Below are 27,078 nucleotides of genomic sequence, written 5' to 3'. Positions count from 1 at the left end.
TTGTCTAATATGAGCCTCCCAGTTCTGAGGACTCGGGTTCGAGTCCAGGATCCGGCCTTCCTGGGTGGAGTTTGCATGTTCGCCCCGTGCATGTGTGGGTCTTCTCCAGGTACTCTGGTCTCCTCCCACATTCCAAAGATGCATGGCAGATTAATTGGGCACTCCAAATTGCCCCTAGGTGTGCTTGTGAGTGTGGATGGTTGTTCGTCTCTGTGTGCCCTGCGATTGAGTGGCAACCAGTTCAGAGTGTACCCCGCCTACTGCCCAAAGCCAGCTGAGATAGGCTCCAGCACCCCCCGCGAACCTTGTGAGCAATAAGCGGTCAAGAAAATGGATGGATGGATGGATGGATGGATGGATGGATGGATGGATGGATGTTTAATATGAGCTGAGCAGCAAAATCCACACATTTTTATACGTCTCGGGGCGGCCATTTTGCCACTTGCTGTCCACTGAAAATGACATCACAATTGCTCAGGGATCAGGCAACGACCAATCAGAGCTCAGCTTCAGAAAACAAGTCAGCCGTGATTGGTTGTTATTTGATCCCTCGAGCAACTGTGAACTTATGAGCACACTGTAAAACACTTTGGCAACTGGACTGTTGTTTAAGTTGACACGAGTAAAGATGTGCGTATTAATTTTGGTGATGATTCATAGCATTTTTCTGTCATTAAATAACAATTAGCTTTTGTACATTACATTGCAGTTGTGCTCGTAAGTTTCAAGCATGACTGTATGACCAACCCAACATGATGTCATGATGGTGGAAAATGGACATTTTTGTGATAATTCTCATTAATTATAGTTATATTTATAAACACATGTAGTTTCAATTAGTTTTCCTTTTTTTTTTTTTTTTTAAGAGCATCTTCATTCTAATTTTGATTAAGTTAGCAATTTTAGTTTGGGTTACTTTGTTAGTTTTCTTTAATTATAATAACCTTGCAGTGGCCATGTGACCAATTTTAATCAGATTTTTGTTCCTCCTAATCAGAGATCACAAGACATGAAGCATCTCTTCCAAGCAGTGCATGTCGCTGGCGTCGGGCCAAAACCTTGTACCTCCAAAATCCTCACTTTTTTGTTTGCTCAACCATTAACATTGCATCATCAAAGAGAGAAAGCCATTTTCCACATTTTAGTCAATAGTTTGTAAAAATGACACCCACATGTGTGGACTGACCAAAACCATATATTTTTTTAAAAATACGGGATTTACCAAATTGTGACTTATAGAGAGGTTCTGGCCCAACGCCAGCAATTTATAGGAAATTACTCTAAAAAACAGCTAGGACTTAATCAATCCTTATGTAACGTTTACAAGCAAAGGTTCTCAACTATCCTTATCGTCTCACTTGAATGGCCTGCGAGTATCCGCTTACTGTATGTGTGAATATATCCGTTTATTGTTTCGATTCATTGTAGCCTGGGGTGATGCTGTGCTATTACGTTTCAAGAAGGGGAACTTGATCCCCCTTAAACCTGCGGCTCCACCCGATATCCCAGTTGTCCCCTCGGGCGCCGTGTGAGGGTGAACTAAGGGTAGCAGGAAGCCTTTCATGTGGATGGGTGAGAAAAAAAAAATGAAGCGGGAATTGTTAGGTGGGTTAGGTCACACCTGTATTGGAACTGAAAGAGACAGGGAGGGATGTAGGGATAAGTGTAATACCAGTGGGGGAAAGAGAGAATGGTGAGAGAAAGGAATCTCTTTGAGTGAGTCAAACTGAGAGGAGAGAGTGTGAAAATCACAGTTCAAGCTTGTGGCTCTTTTATATGGAAGGAGAGTGTAGCAATGCAGGTGAGAACGCGTGGAAAAGTCAGCCTGGAGTGAAAGTGGGAGGACGACGGGTGGGGACGGGAGGCAATAAGAAAATATGACCGACAATTTCAGGGTCGTCGAGTGAACTGGGCACGGCTAAATGTGGAATAAAAGAGAAACACTGCACACTAGGAGATGACTCATTGATTGTGTCTCTTTGTTTTGTTTGCTTTTCTTTTGTGTATTTGTGCGCTTGATCTCTTAACTCCTATCGCAGGGGCGACTTGCCTTTAGCAACAAAAGCCGACAGCTAATCCGGGTCTCCGGCTCCTCGGGTGTCCGCCGTGACGAGGGGGAGCCTCGCGGCTGGTCCCGGGGACCTGCGGTGCGGACGTCTGGGATTTTTCTGAAGTTCTTCCCGGTGCACCTGTAATCACACACAATTATCAAACAGCACACTGCGGGGCAGGAGTGGCCTGAGCTGAAAAGACACTATACTCACAAACAATACAGAACTACAGGGGAAACTTTCAAGCAGGATTATTAAAGTCCAGAAGAAAGCTCAACACAAGAAAGAAGTTATTGTAGTAAAATTGGTTGAGGACATACAGTCTGTAAAAGTTGAACAGCTGGTCTCATACTCATTCACTAATTCACTCCCAGGACATTTTCGCTGTTTTACTGGATTTTGACTGATTTAACAATGCCCACAGAATATTGTGTCCTATTGCTATAATAACATGGAACCTACGAAAAGAAAGATTAGTCTCTTCTTTCATCAGGAATTTTTTTTATTTCTATCTGTTTCCATTTTGCATTAATTAGCATTAGAATATGGCTACGTTTCATCATTATTCACAAATCTGTTTAAAATAGTAGGGAAAAGAGATTTTTGGTCTCTTATACTCTGCTGCCATCTGCTGGCAGTTTTTGTAATAACTACCATTGCTTCAAGCATTTTCTTCAGTTCAGAGGTTGCATCAAAGCCAAAACGTATAAATACATCTCAAAGTTACAGTTTGTTTTATTATTATTATTATTATTATTATTATTATTATTATTATTATTATTGTATTTATTTTTATTTAAGGTTGGTCAGGTACATCCAGGCATCTTTCTTAAGCATTTCTAGAATTGGAACTACCTTCCCTCCAAGTAATTCCAGATCATCTCGCTCGGATTGGATAGAAAAGTAAAGTTCTTAAGAATTGTGTTTACTTTAAAAACTATAACTATAACTATAAAGACATTGGAGATATGTGGGACAGATCACATCAAAAACTGTTGGAAATGATCTACCTCATCAAGCAAAATCCCCGCCCACTGAAAATCCACCAGTAATATTTTGGGGTCATTTATATCAACTTTTATTGACTTTGGATGGATGGGCGATCAATACATATGTGGCTAAAAGAAAAGACAAACAATGTCACACTGCAAAAACTAACTTATGTTATACGACGAATGGCCAAAGACTTTAGAGAAATGTGAAAAGTATTGAAGAAACGGATTTAACGGGGTGACCGGCTGCCTTCTTCAACTGTTTTCCATCACTATTTTGTTTCTTGGTCTCCTGCCAATGTCTTCAGCAAAATATCTGAAAATCAATAAAGATATCATCGCTGTCAGGCTGAAACTCCATCCGTCCAAATACGGTCAGTTTAATATTTTTTTCACAAATCAATACTATTTGTCTGTTCACATGTCAGTTATATAACACATTGTTTACCAATTTATAATGTTGAAAACACGATTTAAAAACAAATCTAGTAACTCTTTAAAACTGTCTGACAAGTGTTGGAAAACTTCAACCCTTCCTCACTCTGCGAGAGACGTGCAGCATTATGTCAAGTCAAGATGTTTTTTAGACAATAACTTTTAATATGTCTTTTAACATTTATAAAAACCATAATAACACCCCTAGATTACCTAACCTGCTTCGTTAATTAATGTAGCAAATACCTTGTATTTCTTCCATAAATCCTTCCATTTTCTTGACCGCTTATTCTTCACAAGGGTCGCGGGGGGTGCTGGAGCCTATCTCAGCTGGCTTTGGGCAGTAGGCGGGGTACAGCCTGCACTGGTTGCCAGCCAATCGCAGCCGTAGAAAGTTAAAAACAGAAATGATGTCTTTTTGCGTCATGACATTGCGGTTTAGATCGGTAAACCAGGGGTGTCATACTTATATTAGCTCAGGGGCCACATGGAGGAAAATATATTACCAAGTTTGCCGGACTAGTAAAATCATTGTGTATAACTTAAAAACAATTGGCGTCAGTTATACGCAGATTTTTGCTATTTGCAGGCTGAACTGAAAAAATAAAACGAATGCAAATGCAAAGCGTGAACACTTTGCCTGGATGAGTTCTGGGCATTTTATATCTACCTGTTTTGCATATATATTGTTCCCAGAATGCATTGTGTGGCACAGTTAATGAAGTTTTCGGATGTTAATCCATGTCATATGTCTTTGTGCTACCAGTAGCTGAATGTGTGTCGCATTCACCGCTTTTATTAGGGCTGGGTATTGCCACCAACCTCACGATACGATACATATCACGATACAGGGGCCACGATACGATACGTATTGCGATACATATGTATCCCACATGAGACATGTGCCATGTTAAGTTTATAAGTAAATAAATATTGATATTCTTCCTCTGCTTTAATTTTTCTTAGCAAGACACAGTGTCCAATCACTGGTGAGCTATTTTTGCATTAATTGAAGGCAATTAACTTCAAAGACGCTGCTGTTTTTTTATTTTTTAGGTACAATGCAAGCTGCAATGGCAAACGTTAACTGCCTATTTAAAGTTAACTAGCAATATCGATTCTGACGCCTGCGTCTCGATACGAGGCCCGCAACGATATATTCCCGTATCGATTTTTTGAGCACACCCCTAGCTTTTATGTTCGATTTATGTTAGTCTATGATTTTATTTTTTTTCATCAAACCGTAACTTTAAGTTGTGTTTCAAATAATGACGTCCTGGTTAATTCCGTGTACAAGTTGCATTGCTCGTCTAAGGATTGCACGTGAAATTGTGAATTTATTTGTTTTGATTTTGGCCGTCTGATTATTTGGTCTGACATTACTTGTTTGTTTGTTTTTTAATTTTACAAGATCATCTTGTGGGCCTGATCCGGCCCGTGGGCCATATGTTTGACACCACTGGTACAAACTGTTTGCTCACGCTTGTAAATAAGTTATCCTGTATTTTGACTACATTTAAACGTAGTCAATTACCATTAAATCCGACATTGTATTCTTAATATCACAAATTGCACGACACTAAAGCTTGCATTGTAAAACACAAGCGGCCTGAAACCAAAATAGACATTCCTAATTAAATAAACAAGCACCTAATGAGTATTTGTGTTCCTGTAGTTATTGTTTAAGAGCATGTGGAGCGGCAAACGTTTGCACAAGCGAGCGCCCGCGAGGCATTCCCGACCCCTTTGGTCTTCTGGGTGTGGAGGGGCCTTCTCTGATCTCCCAGGAAAAATGACGGCGTACCCCGCGGGAAGCACGCCATTAGCTTTCATTTTCTCCTCTTTTCATCCGTCTGGCTTGATGCCCTTTATCCGCCATCCTCAAAACTCAATTCCCCATATCCGTCAAATACTGTATACATGTTCTCCGCCCTCTGGGGCTTACAAAGCGACTTTTCATTGCCACCCAGGCCCACCCTTCTCGTACGCAGGCGCCTGTACTAATTCTTTCCTTCTTGTTTGTTCCTTCAGCCATTCACTTAAATGAGATCACAAAACAATTCTGTCGAGATCAACATTTTTAATTAAACTAATGCAAATCAACTAATATGCACACAAAGAAAGCAATTTAGGCCTCACCAGACTAATTTAAGAAAAACACTCTTGAAAATGAAGTATCTTGGCGGATAAACACATTTAAGCATTTACTTTTGGGGGATGAAAAGGAGACTTTTTCAGTGAGATAGCTCGGTTTACACAGACATTCTTCAACATGCCGAGCTATTCATATGCTGAGTGTTCATTATTATAGTTATGTCATTGTCTGTCATTATATTGCTTCATCGTCCTTAGGGCTGGGTCTAAAATATCGATATATGGATTATCGAATTGATATTCCTTTTCATAGCCCAATATCGATTCATAAAACCATCAATCGATACTTTTAATAGTTTTTTTTACCCCGCAAATTAATGTGCCAAATAGGGCCCGACCGATTAATCGGCCACGGATTATAATCAGCCGATTACTGGCCTTGAAACATCAGCCAATTGAGCTAAATGGCTGATTATTGTCCCCTGAAAATGTTATCAAAGAAAGCCGAAGTTTCCGACACTATGAAAGTACCCTGAATGCACCATTTTGCTTGCGCAGCATTTGCAACTAGCATGTGTAGCGTATGTTATTCTGTTGTCACAAAGCGTTCTTTAAGTTGTTTAATGAGTTGGAGTTAATTGTAAAACTAAATACACAATGTTAAGAATTACATCCACTGTACAAAACACGCTTCGTTTTTAAATCATCGCTAGCGTAGCGCAAACAGGAAGTTAGCAAATGCTGTTGGGTGGCGTGCACAGTTTTGAAAAATTCTATCCAAAACCTTCTCTACATTGAATGGCATTACCAGTAAAATATCAATGAAATCATGTTTTACGCAAAAAGTAAAAAGATTGACTGTGATGTAGCAATGGACTGACAAAGGAAAACCCGAAGATCTTTTAAGTTTTTGAAAAGTGACAGACTTATGAAACTCCCTGTACACAAAGTTCTTGTCAGATGCAGGAAAAAGGTCACTAAAGGTCGTTATTTTGTTAGTTTTGGTTAACTGTGATAAGCTTGGTGCTGTATAATGTTGCCTTGACTTCAGCAGCCGCAAAAATGTTTGTTTGAATAGTTGTTAAAAAGTACTCTGCTGTGTTTGACTGTAAAATAATAATAATAATAATAATAAAAAAATAGTAAATACAAAAACTCATTGGCGCATGATTCAAGGTTTTACACACGTACGCACACGCATATTTTAACCGGACGTGCACTCACCTGGCTGAGCTAGTAACTGGTGCATGTACATCCCTGACATGCTTTCCACATGCACATCTGTCACAGATGCATTTCAGGACACGCTGTCAACCCCCCCCCCCCCCAACACTCCTCCTCTTTCCCCCTCTGTGACTCAACAACACACACGCACATGCATGGATGCACACTACACATACATGCGCATGCCTTCAATACAGATGTCAGAAGCAGTTAATAGTTGAGTGCACCGGTTGTCACACATTAAACAAGGTGGACCGTATCACTCAACTGTAATGTTCGCTTCAATCCACGATGCAAAAAAAAAATGGCGGAGGCACTTTTTCTTTCTGTTTTTACACTACGTCAACACACAATTGCTGCACAACCTTGTGAGTTTCATGTCTTGACCGAAAATCTCCTTGCTTTTCAGCGCACAAGCTGTAACTTTAAAGATGTGCTTGGAAGTAAGAGCCTCGAGACCTTTGAGGGCTGCAACAAAAGCGGACAGAGTGACACATGGGTGCTTTTTCCAGTGTAAGAAAATGTCAGCATCTCTTCATCTTTCTCTCTCTCCTCTGATTTCCTTTTCAACCCTTTTCCTGGGTGCTTTTATGCTATTGGGTCACAGAGCTACACTGCCCCCCACAGGCTGGCTGCTCCAGCATCCATCAAAGCAGAAAAGAGCAAGATTGTTTACTTGTGACACGAGACAAAATTGCAGTGGGACCTCTGAGGCCAAAGAGTTTACATATTGGCCTCTGGTTTGTTTCTAATAAAATACAAATTTAGGGATCGGCTCGAACAAGATAAGCATTGTAGAAAATTGATGGATGGATGATATACAGAGAAGAGTTGAGGGGAGATTCGTGGCAATTCACTTCTTCCTCAACAATCACACCATGTTTTTGTGGTTCAATAAAAATATTACATTACAGCAGTGGCGTTCCGTCCTAGTAAGCTATTAGGCGGCGCTTGCCCGACCTCTTCAAAATAAAATCATTGAAAACATTTCTGTTTGTGTCCTCTAAAATACAATACCGTCGTAATTTTACTGCTTTGGTCTTAAATTCCTGTATATTTTGTCCTGTTTTCCTTGCGGGGAGCGGAGAAGTCAACAGTTTGTTTCGCGCACACACAATGAGAAATCAATTGTGTTAGTTCCCTGAACGTTGTTTCCGGTACGTGCGGCTTTTGAAAGGCGAAAAAAGCTGTCAGTCACACAGCCTATCTGACAACGTGCATGCGCAAAAATGGCTTACTTGGCTTGTTCTGTGGTCAACAGTCATTGTTCAGTTCAAGTTCATCACCGAATCCCATTGAGTGCCCTTTTCCCGGAGAACTTTTGAGGAAAGGAAGTGTAACGAACTAAGTGGGGTTGTTGAGCACTATGATGTCTGACTGTTCATGAACGCAACACAGTTCTCGTGGGCTAGCAGGCGTGCAGTTCAGTTTACGTTGTTTGTTCTTGTACTTTTTTTCCTGCTAGCTCCGAGAGCTGTTGTTGTACTGTGCTGGTTATATTGTAACTAGCTCTGGCTAGCAGTCAGTGGCTTTGCATCCCGGAGATAGAGGGCCGGCAAATGGCCATATTTTATGCCCGAGGTTACATATTTTGATGCATTTTTATGCTTTATAAAACATTTATGTCTGAATTTTGGGAGGCTTGGAACGGATTAGGGCATTTACATAGAAAATGCATCTCTACTTACACAATTTTCTCCTTAAGAACTTTCTTCCAGAACCAATGAACTCATTTGCTCCAAATAACGTGTAAATACGTTTTTTTTTATGTTTTAAGTGTCCCAAAGACGTATTTATATGGGTTTTTTTTGTTTTTGTTTTTATGCTAGAGCATACATAAGGCTTTGATGCAGCCTCTCAACTGCAAAGAACGGTTGCAGAAATGGTAGTTATTACACAAACGGCCAGCAGGTGGCAGCAGAACAAAGGAGATCAACCAGGGCCATCTAGAAAAAAAGCTAAATTACTTACAATTTTTGAATAGATTTGTGAAAACTGATGAAACGTAGCTCTCTTCTAATGCTAATTGCTGCAAAACGGAAACAGATAGAAACATACTTTTTTTTTTCCTGATGAAAGAAGATACTTTAATATTTCTTTTGATAGAGTCCAGGCTTTTATAGCAATAGAACACAATATTCTGTGGGCCTTGCAAAATCAGTCAAAATCCAGTAAAAAAGCCGGGAGCGAACGGGATTGCTTCTGTGAAAATGGCTGGGAGTGAATGAGTTAATTTCTGAAGTAGAGGTACCACTGTATTGCCCTCATCGTTACATCCCTAGTTGGAACTGGGAAAAACCAAATTGGATAAATCAGACTTCCCACCATCCTCGAATGCAGCATAAGTCAGACCAGTCAAGACATGAAATGTTGATTTTTATTTTTTTTTCAAGAACAAAGTTGGTGAACCTAAAAATAGGAAACATTGCAATGTCTGTAGGAAAAGTAACAGTTAGTGTGCGCTTGTTTGTGTATGCGTGCCAGGTGACCTGAACCAATCACAGCCCGTGTTCATCTAATGACCTGACCTCGAAAAAGATCAGCAGACGTGGGCTGGCGAATGAAGTTCATTCCCCACGCAACAGACCGCTTGATGATATGCATGCAAAATTTCACGGACACGTGCGTACGCACACATCCAAATCCGTATGCAAACAAAGTGCAACACCTGCCCTCTGAGCCACAAGAAGATTTGATTTTTAAAAAAAAATTTTTACAAGCATTTACCTTTCGTGTGCAGCTGTGGCGTGGCATGTGTGTGCGTGTTAAGGGAGGTCTCAGCTGCATAGGTTGCGAATCAATTCAATAGAAAACGTGTTTTTCCCGCTGCACACATAAATGTTCTCCACGTCCCCCCGTTCGCTGTCTCCTAACAGCTCCGGCGACATTCGTCAAAACGTTGCGTGTTTGAATGCCATGGCGGCGCTCCCGTTTGATTTAGTGCTCTCTTAAAACCTCCTGACGTTATTTACCGCCATTACAAATGCTGCTCTACCGCCGTTATTATATAGTTGTTGAAAAGCAATTTAGCTGCGCGCGGGCGACCGCGGTTCACATTGGACGCGAGAACACAAGCAGTCGCGCTTCATCACGTTCAGCTGTTCGACGCGCTGACTAATCACAGGGTCCATGCCGCGACTGCTGAAAGGCAGATAATGATTTTGAGAGCTGTCAGTCACAAGAAGACAAAGTCAGTTTAAAGTTGAAAATTCCCAACGGCCTTGCTTCATTACTCTAACGATATAAAAATGACATTGCTTTCACTTTCTAGGCAAGCGCGTAGAGACTTTCAGATTTAATGCTTGCTCAAAACTCAACCCGAGTTTCGCTGATTGCTTGCTGGAATGCTACTGGCTCCAATACGGACGCTAATTAAGAAAGGCAATAGCCGTGACATGACTGTTCTGCATTCAATTTCCACAACAATATTTGGCCTGCACAATGAGGTTTTACGGCTATTTGTATTGGGAAGTGATAGCATCAAATTAGCTGTGTTCATCAGCAGATAAATTCAACTGAGATATCTGCATCTGTTTGGGGAATAATTATTATGTTCCCTATATTTGAGAGATTGGAAGAGTAGACGCAAATATTGTGGAACCTCAATTTAACAGACTAATGCGGGGGAGGGGTCATCTGTTAAAGTTGATTGTCCATTAAATTGAAGCTTTTTTTTTTTTTTTTTTACTTTGGTGGTCTAAGAAACACCCTCAAACCATCCATCCATCCATCCATCCATTTTCTTGACCGCTTATTCCTCACAAGGGTCACGGGGGGTGCTGGAGCCTATCTCAGCTGGCTCTGGGCAGTAGGCGGGGTACACCCTGGACTGGCTGCCAGCCAATCGCAGAAGAACCACCCTATACAGTGAAGTTAAAATGTTTATCCTTTTTTCTGATAGGCTAAAAACGCCTAGTACAGTACAAAATTATTTTTAAACTAGATTAAACGTACAACCGGCAATGATTCATTAAGAATTTTGAAACTCTAAATTTGATGCCCCACCCCCATCATATGGTATGCCAATAACTTTAGATTTATTTTTGCCATGTTGTTGTCCCAGGTGTTGAGATGGTACAGCCCAAGTTTGAAGTCAATCGGGTTAACCGTTAACCGGCAAAAGTATGACCCTTGTAAATGTGCAAAAATGGGCCAAAATTGGACATTAAAATATTCATACCTCACTTCCTGTATATTTTAGGGTACACCTATCAAAGACTTTTTTTTGTTCATCTGGATATCCTACAGGTGCCACACTTTTTCGTAGCCGTAGGACAATCGTAGCGGGATGGAGAGCCGTTAAACCTATGTAGGGGGCGCCACGGAGCCATTTTTCTGTTATCATGTATGGCAACTTTAAAATATACAATTTTTCGCCAGGCCCGATGTGTGTGTAAAGTTTGGTGAGTTTTAGTTCACGTTTAGTGTCTCAAAAATGCATTTTTTTTGCGGAAAAGAATAATAACAAAAAAGAAGAAGAAGAAGAAGAAGAAGAAGTCCTTCAGGAACAAAAGGGACCTCGCAGCAGTCGCTGATCGGAGTCGTGAAGTAGTCAGGAGACCGGATGAAGGATCAAAGGAAGGAAAGATGAAGCAAAGTGAAATCCAGCACCAAGCAAGCCATCAACATCCATCCAAAGTTACAAATCCAGAACATTTCACCAACCCCAGATACATGTGAATTCCAAGAAGATTAGGGAGACATCAAGAGACCAGAGGAAGGACCAAAGGAAGGAAGCAAGCGAGTAAGTATAGATGAGCAAGCACAAGCAAAAATACGCAATTGCATTACCACCATCTACAGGATTTGGAGTGGTATTACCTACTATGTCATGGAAGTTAGGGCAGGATTGTTTTTGGATTGTTTGGCCTTGGCAGAGGTCTGCGCTCTCCAAAAGCAATCGAGTGTGATTTGTTTTCGCCACAAGCAATCACTTTGTGGTAGCTAATCTTTGTCCAAATTGTACGGCCGAAGAGAAGAGGCTTCTGAGAGACATTCAAACAGATGAATTGTTCATTACCCATCGTTCCCCTTTCAGATGAAAACTTTGACATGAACGTTTTCCTCAATTGTATCGAGCGCTGCTCGTTCATTCACGTATTTCCTGTCTGTCACAATGCATTACAACCATTTCCATCTTTTTCAGCCCTCCTATGTCCCGACGAGACGGAACAATGCTTGTCAAAAGTGTGCCTCTCACAAAAAAATATTCAAAAAGATTCTGACTTTGACAGTGCCTTTTCTGAATGATTGCATTACTTACTGGTTTGACTTTGAAGCATATCATTCATAAGGAAACGTTTTCCAAGTGTTCTTATCCATCCACTCCTGGACACCACTTGTCTGCTTCTCAGCAGGATGCAACGTCAGGAAGTCCCGCATGCACCTCAAAATGACCAGAGAATGGTTGGGGGGGGGTCGATATGGATTTAAAAAAAAAAAAAAAAAGGCATAAGCCACAACTGCCACAAGTGCAGCGTTGAGACAAAATTCCCATCTGCAGGTCTATTTCAGTAATTGAGAATATTGTAGAAAAGTTCATTCACATCAATATGTCAATTCAAAGAGTGGAATTTGTTTTTTAAGGTTGCAATCAATTAATCTGTCGAGCTATCATCCCTTTATTGAAAAACAGAACACTTATTTCAAAATGACGATGATGATGATGATTCAGTAACTGTTTGGGCTAACGTTTTGTTTAAAAAAAGTGACATTTGGACGAATAAAGTCTTGCTTGAATCTTCAAGCAACCCGACGTACGTTTTCTGCTGTGACTCCCATTTGAAAATAAAAATGAACTTTACCTCGAAATTTGCCTGAATAATACTGGGATTGAACATTAACATTAACATGAAAACATCCCTTTTATTATATCACCTTCACAGCTCTTAAATGATACCTCAACCTTTTGGACACAGTATGGAATCAATGCACTACACACGTTCATAAGGCTATTCAAATGCTAATGCTATTGTATAATTGTGCGTCATCTTTTTCCGTATTTAACCTATGGGATTATCTTGTCTTTGAGCGAGCGGCGTATGCTCTGACTATTGGCGTATGTGTGAAATGAACTCGGCCTCTCGCGGGAAGTAGCCTGCTGACAGAGATTAGTTTACATCATCCTCTTTTCAATCTCCCTTCTGTTTCTGTACTTTCGCTGCAACGCGCGCACACGCTGGTAAATACAAGTCGCGAGCGGCCAGACAGATGGAATCGGATTAAGTATTAAAAAAAAAAAAAAAAGGTTTCCATTTATGGTTCAGTGTCACCTTGTGCTCTTCTTAGAGCGCCGAAGGTTGAAATGTGCGCTAAAAACAAATCACAATTGGAGAAGAAGTAGGTGTGAGAGGGATGGTTGTCATGGATACGGAGCTTAACTCTCCAATACCACCTGTTATGATGCTACTGTGTAGATCAGGGGTGTCAAACTCATGTTAGCTCAGGGGCCGCATGGAGGAAAATATATTACCAAGTGGGCCGCATCGGTAAAATAACGGTGTATATAACTTAAAAACGATTGCCGTCAATTATACGCAGATTTTCGCTATGCCAGCCCTAAATTACGGCACTCAACTGTAATCATATTGTTCCAAAAAATAATACAAATGCAAATGGAATGGAGTCTGGCCTTGTTAAATCTACCTGTTTTTCATATATATATATTGTTCCCAAAACACATTGCGTAGCGCAGTTAATGACGTTATAAGGACGCTAATCCTTGCCATATCTATTTGTGTTAACAGTAATTGACTTTGTGTCGTATTTAACACATTTGTCGGTCTATGAGTAAAAAAATAAAATAAAATAATAATAATAATAATAATAATAATAATAATTAAATAAACTGTAACTAAGTTGTGTGTAAAATAATGACATCCAGGTCGATTCCCCCGTACAGGACTGCTTGTGAAGTTACAAATTTTATATATTTTGATTGTGGCCGACTGATTAATTATTCCCACATTACACTTTTTTCTTTTTTTTTTCTTTTTTTTTAGCTTTACAAAATTATCTCGCGGGCCGGATTTAACCCCTTTGCGGGCCTAATACGGCCCGCGGGCCTTATGTTTGACACCCCTGGTGTAGATAGATACATGGCAGTCATGTGGTGCACATATGTTAGCACATTTACAGGCCTATACGTGTATACCAATTAATATATCAGATAGAATAAGGATAACAGTCGTACATGAGTGAACTGATTTGTGGGAATAAAACAGTTCAGAGCATGACATATGGACTGCTGTATAATAGTTACTACCCGTTACTTCTCCTCAAACTGGCCTATTTGATGGAGGCATTTATTTACCTTAAGTAGATGACACACACGAGTTCTGTTCATAATCTGTGCGCAAATGCAAACAACGCAAACAACACCAGAGAGACCTCTTCGATTATGCGCTAATGTTTTTCACCTTCTCTCATACGAATGGAGAGAAACGGTTAGATAAGTTTGTTTGTGTCCTTCTGTCAAACATGTTTTGCCCACAGTGACTTTGACTTTGCTAATCCATTCTTCCCCCAAAAGGACATTTGTGCCAGATGTAATGAAATTCCTTCCACGCGTTCATGAGATATTGTGCGCACGGGAACGAGTCTGGACAGACAGACGAGCTAAAAAACATAATAATGCCTGTGGATGGATTCGACAACACTGAACGACATTAAAAGTCTCCTTAAAGGTTACATGTTGGAGATAAATATATATATATATATATATATATATATATATATATATATATATATATATATATATATATATATATATATATACATATATAGGGGTGACAGGTGATTGAAATTTTTAATTGTAATGAATCGCAATATATCAATATTTAACTCACGATTAATTACAAATTTTATCTGTTCCAAATGTGCAGTAATATGTACAATTTTTTTTCAGACTACTTCTCATATTGCTACTATTTATACTCTTGTTAACATGAAAGCGGGAATGAAATAATCAAATAAAAATATGTAATCTTTTAGTCATTGACACAGTAATTTCATAATAATTCATAAAATTGAGTTAAAATTAAAAAGATCTACTGTACTGTAAAAAAACGAGTGTGATATTGATTTGTGTTGAGGTCATTTTCTGCCACTAGATGGCATAATTGCATTTATAAGACGGCGACAGGTCAGTGCATTTTTCTTTTTATATTAATCGCGATCTGATCTTTAACATGAAGTAACTTGTGAAATTCTGCACATTTTTAAAATTGTAAAATACAACTTGACCCCAGTCTCCAGAACTATATGCATTATTATTGAATTTATTATTGCTAAATTTTGACGTGGACATGTCTGCTAAGGGGGCGGTCATTAAATGCGCGTTAAATTTTTTTTTAGTAGTGTTAAAAGAGCTTTAAATTAACTCAAAATCACCACTGATAAATATATATATATATATATTTTATTCATATAGTTGTTGTTTTTTTCAGTTCTGTCTTAAACAAAATGGCTGGTCGTTAAAGAAGTCTTAACCCCCTCAACGAGCAGATAAAGGGTAATTACGTAGCAATAGTCTATTCAAAACAGGTCTCTTTCCCTATATGAGCGCAGGGACGACTGATAAAACTGCTTAATTAAATTAAGTGCTTCTCTTCTATCACCTTGCCCGGCATAGACTTGCTCTCGCTGCCGTAACAAAACAAAAAAAAAAAAAAGAAAGAAAGAAAAGAAAAAGAACAGGCCTGATTAGGCTGATATATCAAATCAACCGTATTGTCACTTTCCGGGGAATTGGACACTTCAACATTTCCGGGAACTGAAAATGAATAGTTTTGACAAGGGTTAACCGGTACCAACTGGCTTGAGGTCACATCCTCGCTTCCCATTCCCTTTTATCAACTGCGGCCTCTTGAACCGTGGAATTGCTTACTTCAATGCTGAGTCTGTGCGATTTGGTCGGATTGCCCATCAGTAAGGATTGGATTCTTGGTACAAGATATGCGCTTCGACGTGTAGCATCACTTCCGTAGAAGAAAATGCGCCCATTAACTAGGAGACTCCACAGAATCAAAATGGGAGTCGTTGTTATTGTCGAAGTGTGGTAAAGCTTAATGCTAATGCTAACACATAATGGAAAACAAACTGTACAGAAGTCAAGTTAGCTCACGTTGTAAGTGCTTGAGCCAGGTGCAGGTGGTCCCGTTCATTTGGATCAATTCTGACGTATTTCACCTCCTGTACTTGGCCTCTGTCCTCCCTTGCGCTCTCTATCTCTCCTTCGCTCGCCGTTCCTTCCATTATTCATTCCGCACTTCACCTGTCCCGCTCGGTGTGTGCGTGAGCCTTTATGACTCTCTTTGTCATTCCCCACTTGTTCACTGAAGCCAACAAGCTCTCGTTCCTCCTCTGCCATCATTTGCCGCCGTTAACGTGTTGCTTCTTCTTCTCTCAGTCTTCTCCTTGTCTATACATCCGAGTCTTCATCTTCCTACTGGCATTCTTCCTCTCATCCACCCACTCTCAGGACTCCATTACACTATAAAGTGTGTGTGTTTTCTCTCGCGTGCTCGCTCCAGGGCTTCGTGTTTACTTCTGCGGATGTTAAAGTGATGATTACTATTAAAGTCTAAACATTGCCCATCGGCAAAGTGGCAAAAGTCACAACATCTTCTAATTAGGTTCCTCAAAAGTTGCTCAACAGAATAGTTTTCAATTATTATCAGTTTGTTTGTTTGTTTGTTTTGTTGGGCACGTTTTCTTTGGAAGTATGAAATGTTTTGCATTTGCTGTGCAGTTGCAAGAGCGCCCTCTGATGGCACAGGCGGCAATTACAGCAGGTTGCGTCTGCACTAGAAGATGGGAAGCCAAAAATTAAGCGTAATTCAGTAATTCATGGGGTGTATAGCCCAAATCCTGCCGTAAATGGTGGAAAAAAAACGCTCGTATCTGACCCCTGCTCTGCCGAAAATGTGTTGAACTGCTTAAATTAATACTTAAAACCGAGCGCTAATAACAGACCACAATCACACAATGACATTTTAAACTCATTTTACAAGGTTTAAAAAAATAAATGGCTTACACATTACTTCATTTTGAAAAGAATACACCAGATGCGTAGCTAAATGATGTCGCTAGAGTGAAGTGAAAATAAAGGTGAGCCACAGTCACTGACGTACTTTCAGCCATTAATCAAAAGTGACAAGTAGTCAAACACACAAATACATAATGACAACACTGGCAGGCCAAGTTCCTGACATCACTCAGTTGGCCAAGTCTCTCAGCGTACATTGTCGTTTTGACTTTCCGCTTTCCCAATGTAATTAATCTTACCTCTGTTCATTTCTTTACGGTCTCTTTTATCATGTTTTTATTGTGTTATTGAACAGTGCTATTTTTCTTATTAAGCACAGGTAGCAAAAATAGTTATTGTTTTTTGGGGATGGAACTGATTAAACAGGGTAGAGAATAGTGCTTGGTTATAAAAATAAATAAATATATAAATAACGGTTTTATTATCGTACACCCACAGGATTCCGATAATCTTGTGCCAAAATGTAAATAACAGCAACTTTTTAAACTCAAAATTAAGAGCAACTCGCTAGTGACTTGCGAAGGTTCTGGCTTTGGGCCTCGTGTCCCATTGGGGCTGTGACTGTGCCAAATGAACGTCATTTAATTAGCCACTGTTTTCAGGGAGCGCGTCCCTCGCTCATGATTAAAAGGATGCTTTGCATTGCACTGGAATGCAAACAGTTTAGGAACTAAAACTCCGGCAGCAACTTGTGTGCAAAATGTGCGCTTTTGCAACAGTCAAATGAAACGGCAAAAAAAAAAATAAAAAAATAAAATAAACATGGTGAAAATCCATCCATCCATTTTCTATTATGCTTTTCCTGAGCTGGAGCCTATTCCAGTTGACATCCTGGACTGATGGCACGCCCCTCCCCGCCCACTAAACGTGACGAGCAGCCCCCTCGGACATTTACCGGTCACGATGAGCGAAAGTGCATCCACAGTAATGTCAAAGTTGTCAGATGTTCCTTGTGATTTCTCGGTCAGGTATTTTCAGGACGCTGACATTTCTCTTCGAAGCAAGCAGAGGGGCTTTAAATTTTTTAGTGACGGATATCTTCACTCCCTCTCCATGCAATTTTGACCAAAAACAAAGGAAATGCACGTCGTTGCCTGCTGCTACAGAAGTCAGAAAAAGACAGTTGCCTCACTCAAGTCGACTGATTGTCAGCAAAACCAAAGTTTTTGGACATTGTTCCTGTCTAGCAGGGTAAGAATGAATGTATATTACCTCATAGTTTCAATGTTTTATTGGCATTAATAGTCAATAGTAAGTAAGTCAACAAACGCGTGGACGGTTAGCTACCCAGAGCTATCGTTAGCCTTTGGCTAAATACAACAATTGAGAACATTCCCTTAGTGCAGACGTAGTGGTTTCTAGTCATTTTTGAGGCATTCATCTGGTTGTGTGTGCCAAGTTTGTTCTGTTGGTATTTATAGTAAATAATAAGTCAACAAACGCGTGGACTGTTAGCTACCCGGAGCTAATGTTAGCCTTTGGCTAAATACAACAATTGAGAACATTCCCTTAGTGCAGACGTAGTGGTTTCTAGTCATTTTTGAGGCATTCATCTGGTTGTGTGTGCCAAGTTTGTTCTGTTGGTATTTATAGTAAATAATAAGTCAACAAACGCGTGGACTGTTAGCTACCCGGAGCTAATGTTAGCCTTTGGCTAAATACAACAATTGAGAACATTCCCTTAGTGCAGACGTAGTGGTTTCTAGTCATTTTTGAGGCATTCATCTGGTTGTGTGTGCCAAGTTTGTTCTGTTGGTATTTATAGTAAATAATAAGTCAACAAACGCGTGGACTGTTAGCTACCCGGAGCTAATGTTAGCCTTTGGCTAAAAAACAACAATTGAGAACATTACCTTAGTGCAGTCGTAGTATTTTCTGGTAATTTTGGAACGATTCAACTAGTCGTGTGGTCTTCCACAAAGTTTGATCCAGTGCAGACATTTTTCGTAGTTGTTTTGAGTGTTTAGGGAAGGGAATAAACCGGGCACCTCCTTCCAGTCGATCGGGATAACGCTTACCTCTCTTACACAAGCCTTGACTATATTGCGCTTCACTCAAGGGAGTTCTCCGCACTATCCATCTGGTACCGCTCCACCGTAATTTGCTCAGGAAAGGCGGAACATTCTATACAATAATTCGAGTTGATTGGACGATGCGGCATTGTACACGTTTGTTTTAACCAATCACGGCCACAGGTGAAAATTTTGTCCTCGTTCTTGTCTAAGGGGGGAAAAGCACGAACATCTTACCAGCTAGAAATGCACGAAGCGCCTATCGCTGTTCAACATTCAACAAGGGAACGGTGAGTAATTCTACAAGAACAGAATTATTTGTAGCGTCCATTCGTCCACGTTAGTTTTGTTTGTTAGCCCCAGCATCGGCGCTGGCTTCCTGGTTTCGTCAGAGTTGTATGTCCCGCCCTAAACACAATGTCGCTCTGTGATTGGTCTGAACCGCTCGGTGAAAATCAACGGACCCAGTACAAGATGTAATCTCCGGAGTTTGTGAACTCACAAAAACCGCGAGAATTTATCTTGTGAGAGCAAGGTTGGTAATACGGAGGTCACCAGACCAAACTTAGCTAAGTTTCGAACATCGAACCTTAGAACTGTGAGGCACAAGTGCTAACCACTAGGCTAGTATTCTGCTCGACTCTGGAAATCGACACCCTGGCAAACTGCCGTCTTTTGCCATTTCTGAGTCAGACTCTCGATGTGGAAGATTTGCCATCACTCTTTAAAGAGCCGGTGGCAAGGCTGGCAAATGTTCCACACAAAGTTGTGCATGCAAATCAGCAGGAAGAAGAATGACAGCCTGTCGTGCCTCATAACATAATGACTGTTTTGACTGGCAATCACACAAACGAGGCCGGCCTCCCTGCCCTGCATTCATACAGTGATCCGGCTAATCAAAACTCTGGCAATCAACATAAAACAAGAGTGAAAAACTACAAATAGTGAAATCATGCGCCTAGGCGGGTTCTCCTGATTACACACACACACACACACACACACGTACACACAACAAGCCACAGCGCAAATAGCGCCGAGACGTCCTGAGAGCTGTTTTGTGTTTCAGTCTGAAATGGTCTTGCATCGTGCTGTCATGGATGATTGCCATTTTAGTCTCTGTGAAAGACTGATAAAGAACTCTGTAAATGCAAAAGAGCTGTAATGCGGCTGCGGCCGATCTCGATGGGCATTGAATTGATTTTATTTTCACCATTTCATTCCAACGTGAGGTGAATGCGGTCTCCACGATTCATATTACATCTATGCAGCAGGGGGTTTCTTTAAATCCCCACGAAATGCCACCTCATAGTAAGAACATATTGAAGCTCAGGCAAAAGGCTGAGCCTGTGAGCTTGTGATCAGTGAAATATTCGCAGACACACAGATATGAAACTTGACAAATCCTCTAAAAATTGCAACCACAATAATAAACATTGCTTACTGTACTTTTTACATTTCTCTTACTCCTTCTTGTGATTGTAACGACTTGATTCCGCGCGTTACTTCTGTCTTCCTTCTGTTGTTTAGTTTTGACTCGAAGAATTAGTTATTCTCCACATCGATCTTTTGTTGACATCACATTTGTTGCATTGATTTTTATTTCCACGTGTCACGTGCATCCTAGTTTCATTAAATTCTGTTTTAGTGGCTATCATGTTAAGTCCGCTTTGTGGTCCAAGAATCAGCAGTGCACCATCGTAACACATTCACCTCTTTTATTAATAACTAGGGGTGTTAAAAATTTTAAAAAAAAATCGAATCGGCGATATATCGCGATACTACATCGCGCGATTCTCGAATCGATTCAATAATCGGCCAAATCGATATTTTATTTTTTTATTTTTTTTTTATTTTTTTAGGATTCACACCTTAAGCATGGAAGAATGTTATATGAACGGAACATTAAGCCTTAATATTTTATTTCAATGCTGTTCAAACATGAAACAAATTACAACCTCTATAAGACTGAAACTTCATATAAATAAATAATACATTTTCATATAAATCTTACACTCTACAAGCTTACTGATTAGTATTTTCTAAATTTGAATGAAAAAAAATCGCAACAATCGACTTATAAATTCGGATCGGGATTAATCGGTATCGAATCGAATCGTGACCTGTGAATCGTGATACGAATCGAATCGTCAGGTACTAGGCACTTCACACCCCTAGTAATAACAGTAAATCTGCCAGCACTGAGGGCAGTATAAACCACTTTTTTTTTTCCCAGAGAATTCCACAATACTATGAAATATTTTGAGTCATGTTTCGTTGCTTGTCGGCGACAATGGATTCTACTTTATCGAGATGTGCTGGATCCCATTTTTGTTTGTCAGAGTAATGGGTGATGGTCAAGTGCAACAAAGATAAAACATTAACTGTGGAGGACTATCACTGGCCTGACCATGAACAGCTGCCCACTATTACAATAACAGATGCGCGTCTGATGTCTTGACCAGCATTTTAAAAACAATGCTGTTAAACCGATATGATAAATAACGTCGGCCTTACTGCACAATTGACGAACAGATAAATCACATCGTCGAAGGGGTTATATTGAATTAACCTGGGTTATGTTTCATCAGTGGGCTTGCCTTTGTCTCTGGAAGCAAAAAATAGAGAACACAAGCCTGGCTTGATTTATTTGTGAGCACTGCTGCAACACAGACAAGGACAGAGCATTGGCATGTATGTGGGTGGAGAGGTCAACTTATACTTTATATTTACAGTTATGATGCTAGCTTGTCTCCAGGCCTTTGTCAAGTGCAAAAATAGGGCACACACATAAGGATTCCATCCATCCATCCATCCATTTTCTGAACCGCTTGCTCCTCACAAGGGTCGCAGGGGGTGCTGGAGCCTATCTCAGCTGCTTACATAAATCTTTGCAGTTCTCCACAGCCAACTGCATATTTTTCCCTTTTATGTCACGTCATGTACCATTTCACCGCCAGCCAATTTAAAAACACACAGTATGGTTCTATATAGCACCCACCCAGGTTAAGTGGACCGGGGGCTTCTGTTTGGACTGAACAGCCTGAGATGCTGTTTACGGCAACAATTATTATCCACTACTTTGGAGTGATTTACTGTACCCACGAGGAGGAGGCTATAAAATCTTTAATACTGTTTCTGACCACTGTTTCAATCACATCGGGATCGCCGCGCACACACACGCGCACACACGCGAGCGTGGATCCCAGCGAAGAGAAGATTACTTTTTCTCTACTGTGGAAATCAATAGGGCCGCTCCATCGCTCAATTTAATGCCCAACACCTTCTCCAACAGGCTTGCACGTGCGCATGCACACAAACACACACAATTGCAGCTCGTGATTGTGTTAAGGGGAGTAGGCTGTAAATATTCAGTCGTTTCTCATTGGCCACAACAGACACTTAGAAAACCAACGTGCATTTGTCAAAGAATGAATCCTTCCTTTTACAAAATAAAAAGAAATGACGGTGTTTTGCAGTCCTGTTCGCAGCTACACACTGCAACAAAGTGTAAAATCAATTGTGGAGAAAACTTATTGGGATGTGGAAAAAAAAAAAAATTGTGGCAGCAAACTGTAGGTCACAACCATGTACAGTATCCTACCAGAGAGCTAAATTGAATGAATTTAATTTTGCTGAAATTTGTGTGCATGTGAAAGGGCTTCAGCAATCGCAGTTGCTTTCCTTCCCAAGACCCAAACAAACTGGATAAACAACTATAAATAGGACTCAGATCATTAAAATATTCGAAAGACAGGCAATTACAGTAAACACACTACACGCGCAAACTTTTTTAATGTGAGACCCTCACACATGAAAAGGCAAAAAAAAATCAGCATGTGTGCTTCACCACGTACACAATTAACGGCTTCGTCGACTGCGTGCTGTTCGTATGGTACGACTGGCCGACTAAATCGCTGATGTATATCTGCTGATGTAACGTATTCTCAAGTGGGTTTGATCTTTTTCACATTTAAAAACATCCGCAAGTTTAGAAAACTCCAATTGTTCCAGGATTTGAAGCCAACCTCAGCTATCAGTGAATCGCCACGAGTCTCCTCCTCCAAACAAGATACAGCATCTACCGTAGTACCAAGACTAACCTGTGAGAGGCAGCATGGTGCCGCAAGGCATCCAGACGACCAGAAAATAAAAAGAAGAAAATGTACTAATAGTAGAAGAACCGTAAAAATTCAAGTGTTGAGCAGCCATATAAGGATTTGCTATCGTAAATATTGAAAAAGTTTAACGTTTACAATTGTCAAGCCAACTGTTTGCCGAAAAGAAGAAGAAAAATCACTTTTAACACAACCCTCCGGATAATCCTCAAAATACTCAAATTCGACTCCATCCTAGTCCAGCGTTTTTCCCCAAGCAGACAAAACTCCAGAGTGAGTCTGATTAGTAATACACAAGGCCAGACGTTGTGTGAAGAATAGCAGCAAAAAAACGAGAGAAGTCACTGAGGACAAAGACGAGGAGGAAGAAGAGCGATGGCCCACGATGAGATAAAGCAGACCGTTATTGACCTTGCTGTAAAGTGCGGTATCTCCCCAAGTGTGCGCGCACGCCTCTCTTTCCATCAATAGCGCCTTTTCTCTCAGCACAACAGGTGAGATGAATGATAATTGATCTGTGTTTTACCACAAATTATAGCACAATCCAGCCATGCTGGGAAATAGTCCATAATTGGTGTTCAGATGGGAGGATTGCCTCGTCACCATGGGTCGCTGTTACGTAAACACGGCACAAAGCAAAGTGGTGAACTTGACTTCTCATATCTGCTCCTTTGCTGCAGTGTGAGAGAAGTACCGTATTTTCCGCACTATAAGGCGCACCGAAAAGCCTTCAATTTTTTCAAAAGCTGACCCTGCGCCTTATATATGGATCAATATTGAGCCGCAACAGATCTCGCTGTCAAGACGCTATCGGTGACCCTGCACGATCGGTGACGCGCATGCGCAGAAGATCCCGCCATCTTGGATCGCTAGCTAATACTAATACTTTACCTCAGAGAAAATAATAAAACAGCTGTTTATTCATTTTGGGAGTGAATGGAGTTATCAGAAAACTTGTTTGTAATCTATTAATAAAGTTTGACTGACTGTTCTGTTGACATTCCCTTTAGCGCAGCACCATCTAATGGATGCATAACGTAACCCTAGCCTCTACTGTAGCGCCTTATATATGAAAAAAAAGTTCTAAAATATGTCATTCATTGAAGGTGCGCCCTATAATGCGGTGTGCCTTATAGTGCGGTGCGCCTTATATACGGAAAAGGTTTGAAAATATGTCATGTATTGACGGTGCGCCCTATAATGCGGTGCGCCTTATATTGCGGTGCGCCTTATATATGGAAAACGTTTGAAGTATGTCATATATTGAAGGTGCGCCTTATAATGCGGTGCGCCTTATAGTGCGGTGCGCCTTGTGTATGGAAACGTTTGCGATTGTCATATATTGAAGGTGCGCCTTATACTGCGGTGCGCCTTATATTGCGGTGTGCCTTATATATGGAAAAGTTTGCAGATATGTCATATATTGAAGGTGCGCCTTATACTGCGGTGCGCCTTATATTGCGGTGTGCCTTGTATATGGAAAAAGTTTGAAAATATGTCATATCTTGAAGGTGCGCCTTATACTGCGGTGCGCCTTATATATGGAAAAAGTTTTAGAATGTCATAAATTGAAGGTGTGCCTTATAATACGGTGCGCCTTATATTGCGGTGCGCCTTATATATGGAAAAAGTTTGCGGATATGTCATATTTTGAAGGTGCACCTTATAATGAGGTGCGCCGTATCTTGCGGAAAAGTTATTATGTACCTCATGCAGAAAACGTAGTCATTCTTTATGACAACCAGCCCTCTAATTAAATGGTCACATTTCCAGATCGACTCATATCGAATGGCAAAGATGACTACGTTCCAATATTCCACATATTTCATATTCATCTGCAATCAGTACATTAAATGTTAACTTGACAACCAGACGACTTGTGGGGTGATAGAAACTGTTTGTTTCAAAGCACCCCGTGTCTCCGTGAACTTGTGTGACCCGATGATGGCTTTGGATCCGAAAACTGATGTCTTGAGTCCCTTCGTCGTCCGAGATCTTCAAATTTGGGTAGCCCTGACCAAGTGCCAAATAACAGTGCCAACCTCACACTGTCTTGTTCCCACAGTATGTATAAAAGGTCATGTGACACGTTGTGAAGCCACTGCGGGTCATTTTCTGCGCACCAGTGTTTGTGTGTGTGTCTCAAAAGCACTGAGCCAGAGTAATGGGTTTGCCCAGCCGTCCGTTGCGGTTGTTTTGCCGTTGAAAAAAAACAAAACAGCAAAGTGGTGAGAATGACCAATTACGCTCGCACATTCCCTCACACACGCATTCATTCAACGCCACGGTTAATAGCGGTTCTCCAGCAAAGCATCCGCTAAAATAACACCGAGGCTCTCTGCATTCCATCCAATTGTCGGAAAGGTGGAAGGTGCTCGTTTTCCGCAGTCATTCCTTGCGTAACTACTATTGAGCGCTCCCTCATTAACATGCAACTTGTCTCTAAAGTCACTGTTGTCCACCTTCGCTCTGCACCGCAGCCTGTCTGGGCCAATTTGCAGTCACACTGTGGCCTCGAGGCGTTTGTGCCCCAACAGTGGATCAGTGAAGTGGAACCTGACAACGAGGTGCAAGGCCAAATAATCCATAATAGCATGTTTAGGATGGTCGCACGCTATCTAAAATGTGCTCACGCCCTCCATTATTAGCATGGCCTTGCTTGTAGTAAGAAAGGCAGTGAGTGGGCCACTTTAATAATTTTAACCTCCAACTGAGATGACCATTTGTGTCAAGATAGTCGCTCGACCGAAGACATTAGCGTTCTTGTAATTGTTCTTAAACAAAGCTGGAGATTCACTCTGGAGAGCGCAGACCTCTGCCTTTTGTAAACCAACTGATCGTTAATATGTTTACAGTGAGCCTCTTTACATGTATATTAGGGGTGTATGGCCGTACATTTGAAAGTGGAACGATACGCCTTGATTCAGCGGGACTACAAATCGACTGGAGAAGGTACAGATCAGTTTGAGAGGGTATGATGCAGTGAGTTTCAAGTACTCGAGTTGTCATCTCTTTATTGTAGCTATGAGGTGATTTTTTTTTCCAGATGCCACACTATGAACCCCCCAGCGTATAATTTGGGAGTTGCCTTTTTTGTTTTGTTTTTTCCATTTATTATGTTTTTTTTTTTTTTTTTTTTTTTTCCAGATTCATGTTCTGGCTCCCCCCTGTTGGTGTCCACATGTTTCTCCCCAGAATTAAAAGCTAGCGTTTGGAAGCATTTCAGTTTTTGACTACAATTAACATATGTTCAAAAACGATTATTTTCCATAATAATTTAATGACGGAACACTACCGCTGCAAAAAGTACATAAATCTGTTATTTATTTCTAAAGGCACTTTATGTTTTAATATTTTCCAGAAAATGTGGAATTCATTCCACCAGAGTAAATCTTATTTTATTGGAATAGAAAAATCTATTTTTGAAAAGTACTGCCTTTGAAACAATTGTTTGTGCACCTTCGTGTGACAAAGAGCATCTTTTGCGACGTTTCCATCGTTCCTGTTGGATCATTTGGTGATTGGAAATAAAAAGTCATGGACATAAATTGGTTTGGCTACTTTAATTAATGAATACTGACAAATATACCTTAAAAGTATGAAGTAGCCACAAAGTAAGAAAAAAAGCATGATAATCGTTCAACAATCAAATCGTAGCACCCTTAATCGTAAACAAATCGAATCGTGGGGTGCCTTAGGTGGCACACCCCTAGTGTGTATTCTCATTTTTTCAGATGGAGTCTGGTGGAATCTAACTTTTTTTTTTTTTTGCAATTCTTTCCATATTTTGGGAGGATATGAAAAATGAGTTCATGTACCAGCGCACGTTCGTCCTGAGCTCAACCAAAATGTAATGAGTTCACACTTGGCACCCCCCAACAAAAAAAGTTTTTTTTTTTTCTGTAAACGGATGAACTAATTAAGTAATTTTGAAAAAAAAACGTCAATAATACCACCTGCCTTGCTTGGCTAAGGTAAAAACTGACCTTAATTAAATTAAATGGAAAAATCGATCCACTTGTCGCTTGTCCTCATTAGGGTCACGGGTGAACTGCAGTCTACCCCACCTGATTTTGGACGAGAGGCAGAACGAGTTGCCAGTTTTTT

The 27,078-nt window shown here is 40.5% G+C and overlaps 1 long non-coding RNA gene across 1 annotated transcript in view; it reads right to left on the bottom strand.

Annotated features, from left to right (window-relative positions):
* Positions 1-2,025: 2,025 nt before the first annotated feature.
* LOC144020781 (uncharacterized) overlaps positions 2,026-27,078 on the bottom strand; it is a 70,223-nt gene continuing 45,170 nt past the window's right edge. Inside the window, exon 8 of the long non-coding RNA XR_013283966.1 lies at positions 2,026-2,189. This is a non-coding gene — a long non-coding RNA (uncharacterized LOC144020781). The remainder of the gene's footprint in view (positions 2,190-27,078) is intronic.

The sequence above is a fragment of the Festucalex cinctus genome, chromosome 6 (genome assembly GCF_051991245.1).
Source record: "Festucalex cinctus isolate MCC-2025b chromosome 6, RoL_Fcin_1.0, whole genome shotgun sequence".
In the NCBI taxonomy this organism is placed as follows: Eukaryota; Metazoa; Chordata; class Actinopteri; order Syngnathiformes; family Syngnathidae; genus Festucalex; species Festucalex cinctus.
The sequence above is the reverse complement of the archived record's forward strand: the minus strand, read 5'-3'. Positions and strand labels throughout refer to the sequence as shown.